Here is an 11,974-nt window from a genome sequence, read left to right as displayed (position 1 = left end):
TGGTCAGAAAACGACAGGTCGGTAGGCCGGTTGGCCGGTGGCCAGTGGTTGGAAGTCAATGGCCGGTGGCCGAATTCAAAATCGGACTTGTCTTCTCAAGGGCGGCCACACATGGGCGGAATGGAGGGTCCGATTTGGACTTATCTACACAAGGGAGGCTACCCATGGCTGCCTCTCATGAGAGAGGGCAACCCTTTTGGCCTATAAAAGGAGGCCATCTCTACACACATTTCATAGTGTGAAGTTGATGCAACAAGGTGAGTGTGAGGTGGTGAGAGTGAAGCAAAACGGGAGCTCCATTAAGGGTATAATCCCTTTGTAAACTACTTCTTGTTTTGAAGTACTAAAGCCACTGAGTGGCTGCTTTCCCATGGACGTAGCCCACATTGGGTGAGCCACGTATATCGTGTGTACTCTCTCTCTGTCTCTCTCTCTCTCTACTCTATAATCTCTTGTGTGAAATCTATCTCTCTCCATTAAGTAATCTACTCAAATATCTATTTAGCTACGTCATATTTCCTAACAAGGTGCACTCATTGCTGCTTGCACATTCTCCTGGATTTTCCTTTTGGTTGTTGTGATCAAGGCATTGTCTGGCTTAGGCCATTCCAAACTCTCCAAGGTTGGCAAGTGAACCAGAGACAGATTACCATATCCATTTCTCCTAGCTATGAGATAAGTATGATTATAAAAAAAAATGTTACGTGAGGCAAGCTCAGAGGACCGACAGCCAACATAGAGCCAACTTGCCAAGCTCACTGTGGATGGGCTCAAAAGAAGGACTCTATTGGCTCCCACTCTACAAAATCGGATGGAAAAACATTTGTAAACATGAACAAGCAATGGAAATCTCATGGTCATCAAAAGAAACACACAAGGAAAAAATACTAAATAGATGACCGAAAAACTTGAAAGAGCAGTAAAAACTACAATTTGTAGGAAACCTCGATGGAGCCACTACTATTTATAGCTTCAAATGTGAAGCAACATACACATGTTGCACCTTCACAAGCCTCTTTCCGTCTTGTTTTTTCTTGAACTCCATGATTCTTCCCTTCCAATGGTGTGCTCAAGAAGCCATGCGTCTCCTTGAGACCTTGTATGCACCTCTTGAGCTGGGCTATATTTTCACCCACATCATGCATTTTAACTCCATCGTCACCCAATATCCATTGTCGTCTTGTACATTGCTACATGAAATGGAGTCAATGACACTCCTAGGTCGTCGAGTACCTAATGATGTTATGGGGAATAGTGGCACAACCTGCACACAAACACTTATGATTAGACATTTCCACTGACTGCTATACTACTCCACCTGCTTGTTGGCTTAATGGGGAAGATAATGTTGTAAAGCTTGAGAGGGAAGTAGATCCTCTCTAGGGAGATTAATGGACAAGGACCAGGACCTATTGAGGAAAGAAAGAGGGATGATCTAGTAGAGGGATATGTTGCAGATCTGCAGCTTTAGCTAGAGGTGTTTAGTGAAGCCCATGGAGAAACGGAGAACTTCAGCTTGAGAAGAATACACTAAGCTCGACGAGGGAAAGGAGATTCAAACTTATGATGTAGAGATTTTGGGAGGGAAAACTGAAAGGAAGGAAAGAGAAGAAAGGTGAAGTGAAGAGAAGTGAGAGATGGTACAGTAGAGAGAGGGGGAGAGAATGATCATCACGTTTTTGGGGGACCCCCTTTTAGAAGAGAGGGGGGGAGAAACTGGTAGCCACTAGAGAGAGAAAGAATTGGTTTTTACTCAACTATTTAGAGAAAAGTTTAGTTTTTTAATTTATAAGAGATTTCTCTTTATATTTTATAAAAGAGTACAAGTTTGACCACTTACTTTTATGCCCTGCCGTACCCACTATTTCAATCCACATGGCATCCACCCATTTGCCCCTTCCATAATCTCCTTTTTAATCCCATGGAAAATAAACAGGCCCGCTTAGACCCCATTCCCTTCCTAATGATCCATCTAGCAGCTTCAAAAGGAGAATTTTTGAACTTAATAAGATACCGTCATATAATCTTACCATGTCGTAGTACCTTGTCTTCATGCCGAAGGATAGCTTCAGGTTGTAGCACCTCTTCTTGGTCTTCAATTTTGGGAGGGTCTTCAATAATTGGTTCAATTGGTGGCTCTCCTTTGTAGGGCTTAAGTAGGCTCACATGAAAATCATTATGTATGAGCCAATGGTTGGGCAGCTTGAGTTGATAAGCCATCTCATTGATTGACTTCAAGATTTGAACAGGACCATAGTATCTTTTTGCTAGTTTAGCATAATACTTTTGATGGCCCATAGGATTTTTGCCCACCGTTTTCCTCAATCAAGCCTTGGGAAACTTAAGTAAGACCCAATCATTTTCTTTAAATGTTAAGGCCCTTCTATGCTTGTGAGTAGCATCTTTTTTCCTTTGTTGAAAGATGGATATATCCTCCTTAATATTTTGGAAAGATTCTTGTAGGTCAAGACTATACTTTAAGTAGCAAGGGACTTTTAGGTCTTCCCTCTATGATTTCAAAAGATACTTTTCTTGTAGAAGTATGGATAGTATTATTGTATGCATACTCTACAAGGGATAAGTACTTTTTCCATTGTGAGTGTTGATCTACTTCTGTAACATAAGTGTTGAGCTTTTGGGACCTTTTCCATGCAGGATAAGATTTTTGATGTCCTCCCCTCTTGTATTCTCTAGGAGAATAGCTATTGCTTTCATCAGAAGAGGAGGAAGGTAAAGAAGAAGGAGAAGAGGGTGACCTCTTTCTTACCCTTTTCTTCCTTTTTTTCCTCTCTTCCCTTTCGGAGTGACGAGGAGGACTGTGGGTTGAAAATTTTCTCTTGGGAGGAGCTGACAATCGTCTAGACCGCCGTCTTCATGGAGCCACATCTTCAAAGGAACATAGGGACTCACTTCTTTCTTGTTATTTGGATTCCTCCTCTCTTATGGGAGAGAGTCTTCTTTTGGGGGTCTCATCAAGAGGCCTTCTAGGCTCTTTCTCCTCTTGGAGAGGAAAGGAAATCCCATAAGCATGAACTTGTTGAGTAACTTTGGCTTGCACAACATGGTTTCCCATACTTTGCTGCAACCTAGTAACAAGGTAATTGACAAACATGGGGACATCACCATTAGCACCTTCATGTGCAAAATAAACATTGTTAATGTTCATTCTACTATCTTGGTTATTGTCAGCCACGCTAATTAAACTTATGTATAGATTACTTTGTGCTTTGGTATTCTCAAAAACCTTAGTCACTACTCTTCTTTACCTTTGAAAATTAGCTCTCAAGCATCCACACCTGTGGTTTAGACACTCTTGATTCCAAAGAGTAGTGGACATTTCTCGGTTGATTATGGTTCCTATTGAGCTTGCTTGTAGCTCAATAATAAGCCAAAGGCAAGCCCTGAGAGGCTCCATTATTAAGACTATAGTTCCCAACAGTGTACCTCGAACTAAGTCATTTTCAACCAAGGTAATAGATCCCCATCCCACTTACCCTATTGCAATAAACAAGCCCAACCTCTCATGCACAATTTAAGGACCTCTCTTCTTAAGCAAGAAAAAAGAAACCAATAGTTGTGATACCAATGTAATGAAAATGGCCTATAAACTTTGAGAATAGCGGAATAAGGAGAATTAGAGTGAGCATTTTTGTGAGACTACTTTGAGAACACAGAGGGTGAACTTAATTAGCGGTAGCAACATAACCATAGTACTTAACTAACTTGGCATGAAAAATACTTTTGCAAGAGAGAGAGTTTAGAGAACTTGACAATAGTTGAGGACGGGATTTATGTGGAGCCAGTCCCCCCTCCAATAGTCTTTTGTATTATAGATTCTTCCATCAAGAGAGACTTGGTACAATACAATCTTTGTGTTCCTTCTGACCTAGGTGATGCAATGAAGATGGAAAGCTTCATGCATCACGAGCATAACATAGACTTTGTAAAAAGCATTAACCATCCCCGAACTCAGTCCCAAGGCCTCAAACAACTTCAAAGGTGGAGAGAGCTAGCAGGGAATGAGGAAGAAGAAACATTCATAGGAGAAAGAAATAGTTCCTCACTTATCATCACTCTTCTTGCTTAGCATACATAATACCATAGTAATGAAGATGGAAAGATTAAGCATTGCAGCATGGCTCTTGGTTGGATTTGCATTCCATAGCCAAGAGTGTTGGTGTAGGCTCTCAACTTCTCTACAATCTTGGACAAGGAGATGGAGCTCTTGCACTTTGCAACTCACACAATGAGAGAGAGAGAGAGAGAGAGAGAGAGAGAGAGAGAGAGAGAGAGTGGCAGAGTATACCCCCCAAGGTAGCCCCCTCCCTTCTTTGGTCGACCCCCTCTTCTAGCACTAGCTTGCACTTGATTGGACATCCTCAAGCTTGGCCAATCACATGCTTAGTGCATATCAACAACAAGGGTAGCCTTGGGACAAGTGTACCCCTTTCCCCTTTAAAAGAGAGGACTTGATATATGCATAAACAATTAACTAAATTAACTAAATTATCATTGGACCTCTTGGGAGGCCAACCAATAGTCTTTAGGCACACTATGAGGAGGAAAACATGAAGAGGAGATTGATAAGTTTCCTAGTTGCTCTCTTTGTACCAAGCTTGCCTTGTGTGAGGGTGTGTGTGTTCTCTCTCTAGCTTCTACAAAGAGAGCTCACCTCCTCATGAGTAGGGATGTGCTTTGACTTTTTGAACATTTTAACCACTCAAGCACCTTAGTCATGAAGCACCTTAGTACCTTAGTCATTAAGCACCTAAAGCACTATAAGCACCTTAGTCTAGCAAACACAACAAGCACCTTGTGGGACGCGTGTCTAACCTCACTATCGTATCTTATTGCAGTTTTAGTGAGAATCATGATTAAATTGTCAATCCATGGGATGAAGCTGACTTGACTAGTACATAGAGGCCACAAGAGGTTGTCAATCTCTTGGAAAACAACTAACAACTCGCATCTAACTTAAGCTACACTCAAGTGACTAAAATCACCAAAAGCCAATCGCTCATCGGCAAACAAATCACATCCGTTACATCATCAAATGATATCCAAATGTAACAAAACTTCTAGGACATGTCTATAAGACCTAAGCACACATGCTTATGGTCTCAAACCCCACTTTAGGTCAAGTGCCAAAATCGCAATTATTAACAACATTGGATTTTTGACCTAGTCATTTTCAACCCAGAATGCACCTAAATGCTTAGCAATGATGCCCCAATACCCCGCCTATGCGTAGTTTTTTATTTTGAAGTGTAAATTCTTACTTATGATGAAATTATATTGCGGATCGACGACGCCAAAAGCTATGAAATATTGTGATGTGTTTACGTCAATGCATAGAGCTCTTACCTGCGGTTGTAATGCAACAAACGCGATTGCAATGTGACAACCGGGGAGGGAGTAGGAAGCACGAGAAGGAGAGAAGTGAACGTCATTAGCTCACACTGTGTATTTCATTATCCAAAACTTAATAATAACTTACAAAAATTGTCTTTTATACCTTAGCCAAGGTTTTTGGTGGTCAAAACTAATAATCTGGGAGTTCTACCAAAGATGGGTAATGACAGGTTGATACAATCTGGAAGCTTGTAGCCCCGGCTCATCAATTACAAGGTTTATCCGAAAAATAGGAGTTACAATATTGTCGATTTTTCAAAATAATAATTGTTTTTACAATGAGAACTCCAAAAAATAATATCCATGTTAGCTTGCTGCTAACATTCACCCTCCTCGCCTGTGTCGTCCCTTGACACATCTTCAGGTTGACAATTGGTGAGGCGGTCTTTAAGTGCATTTAGTGCCTTTTGGTATCTGATCTTTCTTTATTTATCGGGTACTTGCAAGAACTGCATAGTGACTCTATTTTTCAGCTCCACTACTGAGTAGCCTACAAACCGTGATGTCAGGTTGTTGATCATTGGCCCAAATATTTTTGTTCGCCATGTGAAGAACCCTGTGTAGAACGCTTTCTCAAACTCCAACATATTATGAGATGGTAAAAACATACACCTAGCGTAGAAGCCATAGAGGACTTCTTTGAAAAGTTGGCCACTGACATCATAGCACAACCCTTTGTTACCCTCGAGGAATGACATTCAAGGGGCATCTGCTTGCTCTGGCTCATTGAACAATTCGATGCACATGAGCAACATTCGGCAGATTTTGTATAACATTGCACATGACAAATTTGGTAGACTTTTAAAGAATGACATGGCGCCCTTTAGGGTTTTCACCATGTACTCTTCCGTCGGTGGTCCCTTTTCTTGAGCAGGCAATCTAGGGTAATTAAGCCAAGTTGGCCGCTTCTTTAGTAGTGCCTCATGTGATATCCAAGTCCTTACTCTTGGTACACAACAGAAGCTAGGATCCTTTTGCAGGGCTACAAGCACTCTTGTGAATAGAATCAAGTACCTTGGATTCTTGTTCAACCCTGAGCTCAACCTCCACTTCGGGTGGTCTTGATCTGCACCCTCGACTTTCATGTCAGTGTAAAGCCTTTCTTTTACTTGTAGCAGCTCCACTTTAATCAGAGGATAGGGCAGGGGTTGTTGGTGCCATTTCACATTGACGTGATTGAGAGTGAGTTGTGTGACATTGACAGAATGAAGTACTCTCATCTCCCAATCCATTACTGCCTTCCACTGCTCATCTACCTCTTGCGTAACTTTTTCCTTCATTCCATCTTTCTCAGCCTTTGAGAGCTGGACCATTGGCACTGTGTCTGCTTCTGTAATGTGTACTTGAAACTCCTTCTTGCCACTTATCTCTTCAGTTGGCTGTGTCTCCATCTCAGTGAATGAAACTGAGGGGATTTCTATCTGAGGTTGCTCTGAAGTGCCTGCCTTTTCTTGTGTTTCCGATCGTCCCTCTCTCAATAGCTGGTTGACTCTTTTGAGTTCATCTATTTCCTTCAGCAACTCGTCTTCTCTTCGAACCCATATTAAAGCCAAGTCTCTACGCTGAGACTGCTTCAACTTAAGCTCCTGCTCAAGGTCTTTATTTTTCTTCTCTATTGCCTTGTAGACCTCGTATGTTCCTTTGATCGAGGCGACAGCTAGATGGTCTCGTATTTGCCGCAATAATATTGCCTGATCATTTGTCCTTTGTTTTGAGTACTGTAGGAAAGCATTTGCCACATTTGCTATTTATTATTAATGTTTTACCTGTTTATTGGAAAAAATCAAAGAAAATAACAAAATGTGCTAAAAAAGCAAAGTGAAAATCCAATAATGAAAAAAATCCATTGAAAAACATAGCTTTATTGTTTTTTATTGGATTTCTCCATTTTTAAATCTCAATATCGAGAAAAATGATGAAAAATAACCAAAAAGGACTGTTTTTTAATTATTTTTTGATAGTATATACACTATTTACACTCATCGAGAAGATTTTATCAATGAATTTTCCCCTATTGATGAATTATAAGGGTACTATTGATTAATTTTTCAAAAAAATCATACGTTAACATCAAACATTTTTCCTCCCTCTTCAAACATTGCCCTTAATTACTTAGTGCCCTTCCACCCCTCCTAGATGGCGTATCCTGGGACGACTGTGTGCATGGATTGAACAATCGTGACTGATGCATAGCCATGGTTGGCTCTACCATGCTTTGAAGATCAATGCAGTTCAAACCAATATGTTGTGCAAGAGTTGGGTCTTGAGTAATTAACTCAAGGGTTTCTGATGTCGAGGCTTTATGATGTTGTCTTCCAAAGAGAAAATCCTCCTGAGATTTTGGTATCAACAATGGTTGTTGTCGAGCTTGTACCCGCCAGTGATAGCTTGGTTTGCTTGGTGCAGAATGGTGTGGTGGAGTCTTTTGAAACTTAACTCTCCATTGCTTGATTGGTTTTACGGTTTGTGGAGAAGATAAGTGCTCCTTTTTCTTCCAAACCCATTTTGTGTTAGGTTCCTTTTTTGGAGATGCTTGTCTTTATGTTTTGATCTTTGGAACCTCCTTTGGTTTTGTCGGTGATGTTTTGGGCACCCAGATTTGAATCGGTTTGTCCTTAAGATGTGCTTTTGGTACCCAAATTTGCCCGACTCCTTGCATGCTACTTGTAGCATTTACTTGTTGACAGGATGGAGAAGATTGATTGCTTTGTGGTTTTCTTTGGTGACAATTGCCTTTCCATTCCTCCTTGCTTGGTGCAATTGGAACAATGAGTTTCCCGCCTTTAGGTGATAGCTTGAGCTGATTTGATGATCCCAATCTGGCACTGGTTTGTATGTCCGCATCCAGGGAATTCCGAGAATCATCGTCTCATTCATGTGCTCATCTGGTAAGCATACAAACTGATGAGGACATGAACATCCATGTACTACCACGTTCAAGTTGACTACTCCCAATGTTGGTGTGGGGTTCTTGTTGCATCCTTTTATAGTCGCTATTCCTGCCGTCAATGACTGAGTTGTTGCTTTCTTGTTAGTGGAATAACTAACTACATTTACTCTAGCTCCTGTATCAACCAATGCGTTCGTGCTATGATTGCTGAGATGTACTTTGATGCACAAGTCCATTCCGTCTAACCATTCATCATCTATTGATACGACATCTTTCAAAAATTCCCATTGTCGGTCATCTATTTCGAGAGTGTTGATGGGAATCGGTATCTGTTGATTCTTGAGAGCAGCTTTTCGTTTGAGTACCCGAAGCCAAGCTTCGTCTTGGGCTTCATCAATAACCTGCTACAAAACTCTAGCGCTAAGCTCTCTTCGAATCTTCTTCACAAATGAACCCATGGAAACATCTACTGATGCACTTCTCACACAATTAGAAAAGGTAGGACTTGTAGATCAAGCACATGAACTACTTAGTGTGTTCGAGGGAACAATTGACATGCATGCCACTTCCAACCTTCATGCAAATGCATTCAGAAGCTTTCTTGACTACATGGCGCAGCACATGAAAGAATATGCCATAATCTTTGAGGGATCCAACATGGCGTGGTTGCTAGTGGATTTCTTGAAGCATCTCTATGAGGTCCACAAAAACTTTTGGTTTTGCTTGAGATTCATTAAAGGCCTTACGGAATAGGACTACAGGATAGAGGATGAAGATGATCTCATAGATTCGGGCATGTGGTACATAGGCACCCAAATCATTTCATGGGGACATGGTTCTTGTCTTACTTGTGCTTGAGGGCATGGATAAGGGAAAATCAAAGGAAAAGGTCAACCAAAGACCTCCTGTGACCATTGTGTAGGAATCAAATGAAGTTATCAAAGAGATTGATGAGAAGACCGAAGCATCTATGGCACTCGTCCTCTTGCAAGATCCGAGCTCCACTGAGGAGGAGGATCAAATAATAGAGGGAGATGAGGTGTTGGAAGAGGTCTCAGACCTCCAGATTCTCACTTTGCATGTAGTGGTGGTGGATGATCATCACTTTCTATTCCTTCACGACATTGTCAAAACATTAGGACTCACAGAAGATGAGTCCCTCGTAGTTTTTTCTATCTATGCGGGCAGAATGCCCTGCCACACATCAATCATATTGAATGTTTCAATAATAGAGTAAACTTAAATCGATCCAAGATAAGCCCAAATTCACCTTTGAAAAAAAGTGCAAGGTATAGACCCAAAGTAGTCACCCACAAGACAATATAACCATTAACTCCATCATGCATAGTATTGTTTGCAAAATAGAGATGCAAAACTCACAAAAGTAATTAGACAAAGTGAATTGAGAAAAGTAAAGCAATGACAAAATCATACACTTCATAGGCAAAATCAATTGATTTAATAAGCTTGCCAAATGTAACAGTTACAACACAATTGTCATTATTGAAAAAATATGCATCGTTTTCTAATAGTTACAAAAGATATGTACACATGTCATCTCATGTATACATGCTAGGAAAAATGAAAACTAGTGGTATCTAACTACGGATAGGCTGATGCTATCTAATCAGACGTCTCATCGCGTCCAAGCAGCGTATCTGTCGGATTCTACAAAAAAAAAAACAATAAGACTTACTGTAAGTATAAACATATAATTACAAAACAATCTATTTTCTTAGCTTATCATTAAAATACAACAAAGCTAAAAGAGTAAAGGGAAATACTAACCATGACACCACAAGAACTCAGAATGTCCATCAGGACGTTTAAGCCCTTTCTGCCTGCGTACTCGCGCTCGTACGGTGTGGGGTCATGTCCTGTCATCGACCACTGTTCAAAACATACAAAGAATCCATTATGTTAGAATTTAAAAGTACAAATAGATGTAACTACCAAACCTAAAGAGAAATGCAAAAACACTTACAAAATTGGCCTCAAATGATGCCCATGCACCGCTCCCCAAGTGGTGCGAGCTCCCTGCCTCTACTCGCACTTTGGCTGCCTCCTTTTGTTGCTTCCACTTGTTAGGCTTTTCGTACGCTGCTCACTTCACATTATTCCAATCTTCTTTGGCGAGCCAATCTGGCCTGTTCCACCCATGCTTTATTGCTTTTTGTACTTCAGAATGCTTGTGCTTGTAGTATTCGCACATTCAAACCTTCATCAAGTCTTCATTGAAGCGCTCATCCCGACTTGACACGGGAAACTCGTCATGCAACATGCTGATGACTCTGTCTTTTAATTCACTTGGCACTTCACTCCAGGTGTTTAGTATGTAGTGTCTAAACACCTGAGAGCAAAGACCGTGCATGCATGAGATCACCGTCTTGCCTTCATCATCCAAGATGACGCCGCTGCTAATGTGGACAGAGTACGACGAGCCCTCTTGCCTGTGACGCGTGAACCTGGGTGTCTTGGCAGGGATCTCTAGCAGTGTCTTGATGGGGGTACGGATGTCAGGTGTCTCCAGTGGATTCTGGGGCCCGAAGCGAGGAGTGTCGACTAGGGTGACTTCCGGGGCAGTAGCTAGTGGTGTGTAGCCAAGAACGGCCGATAGTCGCGCAAAACCTGGCGTAGATGGTGATGTCGTGGCTGGTGCGGGAGCAAGAAAAGAGGGGGAAGGTAAGGAGCCTCGTCGAACATGAGGTGGTGTCGAGGCATCTATGGCGGCATCCCCACAACAACCGTCGCCGCCACCACTAGAGCGTCGATGCCTAGACGAGTGTGAAGAGCATCTCGTCAACACCAAAGCTACGGAGCGTGCTGAATTCTCCAAAATAGAGGGAGACACTGAAGGAGTGGAACAACGTGATGGTGCTCCAGACCGATGATGGTCCTCGTACCACCTCCTCTGCTGGGGTGACAAAGAAGCAAGAAACTCATCATCATCCATACCTGCATTAAACACACGAGTGGAGAAGAAAACATGGACAAGTTATAATCTATACTATAGATAATAGGGAGAGGGATTCTTGTGTAGAGAGAGAGAGAGGACTCATAAAGGGAGAGAGATTCTTGTGAAGTTCTTGTGAATTTGTCTCCCGTGTGCATTCTACGTATCTTGTAAAAGGATGAAACTTGTAGTGTGATAAAGATTGAGTCTTTAATCACAAAAGAGGTGATCTCTCCCTGCTCATAGATGAAGCATCTATAAGCAAAGACGAATCACCTGCTTCGCAATTGCAGTCTCATTATCCATTACACTCGGAGCGCAGTGTTGTGTCGGCGTATCAGACTTTCACGACACAGAGGAGTGTCCCTGCTTGTGAGAACATACCTGGAGTGAAAGCAATGACAATTAAACACAATTTAAATTTCTCAAGTATAGCATATAGATAGGAATGGACAAAAAGACACATGAATACACAATATATTATAAAATGGAGCAAAATTGGTCAAATACAATGTTTATGGCTTTAAGAGGTCTCTCTCTCATCCTCGCATAGCTCAACATAACTCCCTATGTTTATATAGAGCTCTCTGTTTAGGAAGATGTCCTCCATTTCATTTTGTAGATCCTCTACATGCACCTCATAGAGATTAGCATCTTGATGCTCATCTGGCACCACCTCAGCGGCTTTTGATTGAGCATCTTCTCCGATCTCCTCCATT

This window comes from Adiantum capillus-veneris, chromosome 2 (genome assembly GCF_014529385.1).
Source record: "Adiantum capillus-veneris isolate H3 chromosome 2, ASM1452938v2, whole genome shotgun sequence".
Taxonomy (NCBI): domain Eukaryota; kingdom Viridiplantae; phylum Streptophyta; class Polypodiopsida; order Polypodiales; family Pteridaceae; genus Adiantum; species Adiantum capillus-veneris.
The sequence above is the reverse complement of the archived record's forward strand: the minus strand, read 5'-3'. Positions refer to the sequence as shown.